Source organism: Dendrobates tinctorius, unplaced genomic scaffold (genome assembly GCF_039654945.1).
Source record: "Dendrobates tinctorius isolate UK_male_01 unplaced genomic scaffold, ASM3965494v1 ptg000064l, whole genome shotgun sequence".
In the NCBI taxonomy this organism is placed as follows: Eukaryota; Metazoa; Chordata; class Amphibia; order Anura; family Dendrobatidae; genus Dendrobates; species Dendrobates tinctorius.
Window position 1 is genome coordinate 51165056 of NW_027361732.1, and position 5482 is coordinate 51170537.

Here is a 5482-nt window from a genome sequence, read left to right on the forward strand (position 1 = left end):
TCTGTTGGAGTCCCCCAAGGCTCTGTTTTAGGACCCCTACTCTTCTCAATCTATACACTTGGTCTGGGGCAACTCCTAAAGTCCCACGGATTCCACTACCACCTTTATGCTGATGACACTCAGATCTACCTCTCTGGCCCAGACGTCACCTCTCTGCTGTCCAGAATCCCAGAGTGTCTATCAGCCATATCCTCCTTCTTCTCCTCTCGCTTCCTCAGACTCAATGTAGACAAATCTGAACTCATCATCTTTCCTCCATCTCACAGATCTTCTTTACCCGACCTAGCTATAACAATTAATGACATCACACTTTCCCCAGTACCAGAAGTCCGCTGCCTCGGAGTAACCTTTGACTCTGCCCTGTCCTTCAAACCGCACATCCAAGCTCTTTCTACCTCCTGTCGCCTCCAGCTCAAAAATATTTCCAGAATCCGTCCTTTCCTCAACCCTCAATCTACTAAAATGCTTGTGCATGCCATCATCATCTCCCGCCTCGACTACTGCAACATCCTTTTCTGTGGTCTCCCTGCTAACACCCTCGCACCTCTCCAGTCCATCCTTAACTCTGCCGCCCGACTAATTCATCTCTCTCCTCGCTACTCCTCCGCTTCTCCCCTCTGCAAATCTCTTTACTGGTTCCCATTCCCTCAGCGTATCCAGTTCAAATTACTAATTCTGACCTACAAGGCCATCTATAACCTGTCTCCCCCTTATGTCTCTGAACTAATCTCCCGATACCTTCCCTCACGTAATCTCCGGTCCTCCCAAGACCTCCTTCTCTCCTCCACACTTATTCGCTCCTCACCCAACCGCCTCCAAGACTTCTCCCGAATAGCCCCTATTCTCTGGAATTCTTTGCCCCAACAAGTCCGACTATCAACCACATTTGGATCCTTCAGACGGAACCTGAAAACCCACCTCTTCAAGAAAGCTTACAGCCTGCAATGACCCCGCTACCTCCTTCTCTCTCACCACTACCGGTGATATCACCTCAACCAACACCGGAACTGCTGCAACCCACCAATCTACTGTCTCCTTCCCCACCATCCTGTAGCATGTAAGCCCGAAAGGGCAGGGTCCTCTCTCCACTCTGTATCAGTCTGTCATTGTTAGTTTGTTTACTGTAAGTGATATCTGTAATTTGTATGTAACCCCTTCTCATGTACAGCACCATGGAATCAATGGTGCTATATAAATAAATAATAATAATAATAATAATAATAATAATAATAACTAAGCCTAAAGCAAGAAAGGGGAAATCTAAACTGCCCCGGAGCAGACCCCCAAAGGAATAGATAACCCCCAAACATATATTGTCGGTGAGACAAGATGAAAACATAAACGCAGGCAGAAAAATAGACTGAGCAAACGATGGGGCCCACACTGACTAGACAGGACAGGAAAGGAAAGACACTGTCTGCAATCATGCAAAAAAACCTGCAAAAAGTCCAACACGTCTGATGCACAAAAACACTGAAGTCGCACGACTTCGCCCCCAGTATATCAGCACTCTGGTATATTCTGAAAGCAAAGCAAAAAGAGTCCAATATAAAAGGGGACAAAACAAACTGGCACATGCAGTAACATATGGGCGGTGATTCAGCACAGCCCCAGCCGGAGCTAGCTGACCCGCACAAAGCAGAGATAAACAAAACCAGATCAAATGCAAACAGAATAGCAAATGAACCACTTAGCTGAACATGCAGGGAAAGAGCAGGAGACATCAGACCTCAGAAAGCACAGGAAGAAAATCACCAGCAGGGATAGAGGGAGTCAGCTGTCTTAAATCCCAATCAGAAACCCCAGATCTCCAATCGTCTTCCTCATTATCAGGTGGCAAGCCTCTGTCAATCAGATTAGCTCCACTACCTCCAGTAACCACCAGAGGGAGCCCAGAAAGAGAACTCTCAATCTGACGAGCTCCACTATCTTCAGTTATCACCAGAGGGAAGCCAGAGAGAGAATTCACAACACCCGACAGGCATAACAGTGAGGTGCGCATGCACACTCCTCCAGGGGTCATGCAGCATAACAGACATGACGGGCATGACACCGGTTTTAGGGGAGCTTCCCTACTAGTTCTGGCCTGGAGGCGGGGTTAGGCAGTCAGTGTTGGGGACTGGAAGAGGAGCTAATCCTCAGACGAGAGTTGCAGTCTGAGTCAGAGAATATTTATAGAGGACGAGAGAAGTCTAGGAAAAGCTGGGGAGTGGAGCTGTTACCAAGCTCACCCCAGAACAGAGCTCTAGAACGGGACACCATAGTCCGTGGCTGCATGGGTACAACAGTTCCAGCAGCTAAATCCGGAGGGCAGTGAACTGCAGGTCCCCTGGCCCATCAGACACTCAGGGCACAGCAGCATATCAGAGCTCGGAGCCGCCACAAGGAAGCGGCACCTGCAATAGGCTCAAGCTGCCTGCCATATGGGCAAGTATAGGGACCATAAGGAACAGAGGCTCGAGAATAGCTTTAAGCAGCAAGGACCTCAGAGAACAGCGCAGCAAGGAGGCCTCAAACTCCATCTGGCTTAGGGGACCTTAGATTGCTTCCAGGCTGTCCGGAACTCCATTTCCATCTGTTAGCAGTGCTCCAGTTTGTATTCCAAACCATCAAGTAAAGGTAAAGGAAACTACAGTTCATGTGTCTACAGTTATTCATTATTCCCTCAGTCCTGCACCCCAACGTCACTATCTTGTCATGCCTACCACCGCTGTCTCTGCCCCCGCTACCTGAGCTGTCGCTGCAGCTGCTGCTCCTGCCTTCTCTGCTTCCACTCTCATGCCTGCGCCATCCACAGCACTCCGGCGCCCTCACCTCTCCCGGCACACTCCCGCAGCAGGCACGCGTCATCCAGCTCTCCTACTTCCGGTCCTGTGGTCGGCCTCTGTTCTCTGTCGGGTGCGCACGCGCACCTTGCACCATAGACTGCGGCACAAGCCGAACCGCTCTCTCCATTTTTCCTCCGTGATCCTGGAGGACCCTGACCCGGAAGTCCTGCAGCGCATCCTATATCAGGTAGCCTCGCCCCCTGCTCGGCGCCTGATTATCATTTGTGTTTCATGACTGATTTCGGGTCCATGCTCTCCTGCGTTCCCCCTGCCTAGCGTTCTGTTCTGTACCTATTGCTCTGTCTTACCTCTCCTTGTGACCTCCGTGTATTCCTTTCCAGAGTCCGTCCATCCCAGCCTGTGCCTGCCTTCACCTGCGTCTTTCCCAGTGTCCGTCCATCCCAACCTGTTCCTGCCTTCACCTGTGTCGCCAGCCTTCTCCTACCGGACCTGCAGCAGTCTCCCCTGTGGTCGCGGGCTTCTCCTTCCCGTCTTCCAGACCATCACCCGTCTGTGTCCCTCTCCAGCTGTCCCCAGGTATCAGCTTCCGCGGCGATAGTATCCCCTGAGCCTGCCCCTAATGCTCCCTGTATAGGGGGTGGTACACCTGGCCAGCTCGCCCGAGGGAGGTTTGTCGTCGCGGTCCTGAGGGTTCATCTTTGGAGTCTGCCTAGCCTCACATATCCCTTATAAGAACTATAACTGCCCTGGGGCCTAGCTCTACCCGTGGAGAGCTGTAACAACTCTGCTGCATCACCAATGGCCCCAGGGGTCTCCTTAGGCAGCGTCGGCCATCCCCTTTTTGCCGAACACCATGGGTGGCATCACGAACTAATACCCTAGAAACTTTCCTCCTCATTTATTTTAATGGACGCCCAGGGCCTCGGACTGGGTCACTGCACCACGACATTCCCTGAAGGACCGGCCCGGTACCGAGTACCCCACGGCCCTGTGGAGCGCACCATATACACTGGGATCATAGGATTTTATCTGTGTTTTTTAAACCCTAAAATCTAATTTTCTTTTGCAGTTGCTGCTTGACATTGAGTATTACTACTTTGCTTACTTGTAACCAGAATACAGAGTCCCTCTCCTATTCTATAATCACTAGTAAATTTCTTTTCAGGTTATATCTAGCAATATGATTACTTAGGCCTTCATGAACTACTTTAAATTTATCAACATCAAACTCGAGTTGCCGGACCGTTTATCTAGGTCTTTCAGCATACTATATCATGCAATTTAGCTGTGAGTAGCTGAAGAGCTAGAGCGGGACCGCTGCTCACCAGGAATCCGGGGGCTGACACCAGATTTCCTTATTTTATGATGAGTGGGGACTTATTCTTATTGTGCCAGGTAATTAAGGTTAGAGAGGAAATAGTGGAGCAATTGTTGGTACCAGACCCTGTTGTGAATTCTCTTGCTTGGAGTTCTGAGTTCCCTCTGCTCCCTCTGGTGGTTGCTGAGATTAGTGGAGCTGATCAGGTGGATGGAAGTTCCACACCTGACGACGATAATTGGAAACCTGGGATTACTGGCTGGGAGCATATAATTGAGCTGGCTGCTCTTGGAGGTTGCTGGTGATTTCGTCAGTGTGCATTTGAAGCTCTTTTGTCCCCTGCCTGATGTGCATGGTTCAGCTAAGTATTCTTTTGCTAATCCTTTGCATCTAATCTGGTTGTGTCTATTTTTGCTTTCTGTTTTGCTGCTAGGGTTCAGCGTGCTCCCTGCTGGGGGCAGCGCTGGGCCCTGCTTCATATGAGGCAGCTTGTTCAGTCCCCTGTTATGCTAGTATCTTTTTGCTTGCTGACAGTTTATACCAGAGTGCTGATCTAGCGGGGGTGAGATCGTGTGATCTCAGGTTTTTTGTATATCAGTAGTGTTGGACTTTTTCAGGGTTTTGTGTGTGATTGCAGACAGTATCTTTTCTATCCTGTCCTGTCTAGACAGCTTGGGCCCCACCATTTGCTCAGTCTGTTCTCTGCCTGTGTTTGTGTCTCATCTTGTCTCACCAACAATATATGTTTGGGGGCTGTCTATTCCTTTGGGGATCTGCTCCGGGGCAGTTTAGATTTCATCTTTATGTCTTTAGGCTTAGTTAGAGCTCCAGCTTTGACGAGGCGTCTAGGGCATCGTAGGAATGCTCCACGGCTACTGCTAGTTGTGTGGATAGGATCAGGGGTCTGCAATCCGCTTAGTTACCAACCTCTCTGGTCTTCTGGTTGCCTAGCCTGTTTCTGCCATCCTCCTCGGTGACCCATTCATAACAGAATCACCAGCCTAACCTGTTGTGAACTCATTTTCTGGTCTGCCTCTGGTTTCTGGTGAGGGAGCTGGTTGTGCAGACAGAGGAATTGTGAGTTCTCTTTCCGGGCTCCCTCTGGTGGTGGCAGGAGGTAGTGAAGTTGATCTAATTAACAGAGACCTGCCACCTGATAATGAGGAAGAGGAGTGGACATCTGGAGTCTCAGACTGGATTTAAGACAGCCGAGTCCCTATTCCCATGCTGGTGATTTTTTCCTGCCTCCTGAGGTCTTAGTTCCCAGCTCAGCTCCTGCCATCTCAAGCTAAGTTGTCTTTGCTAATGTTCACATTTGATTTGGTTTGGTCTATTCAGTTTTTTGTGTGGTCAGCCAGCCCCGGCTGGGGCTGTG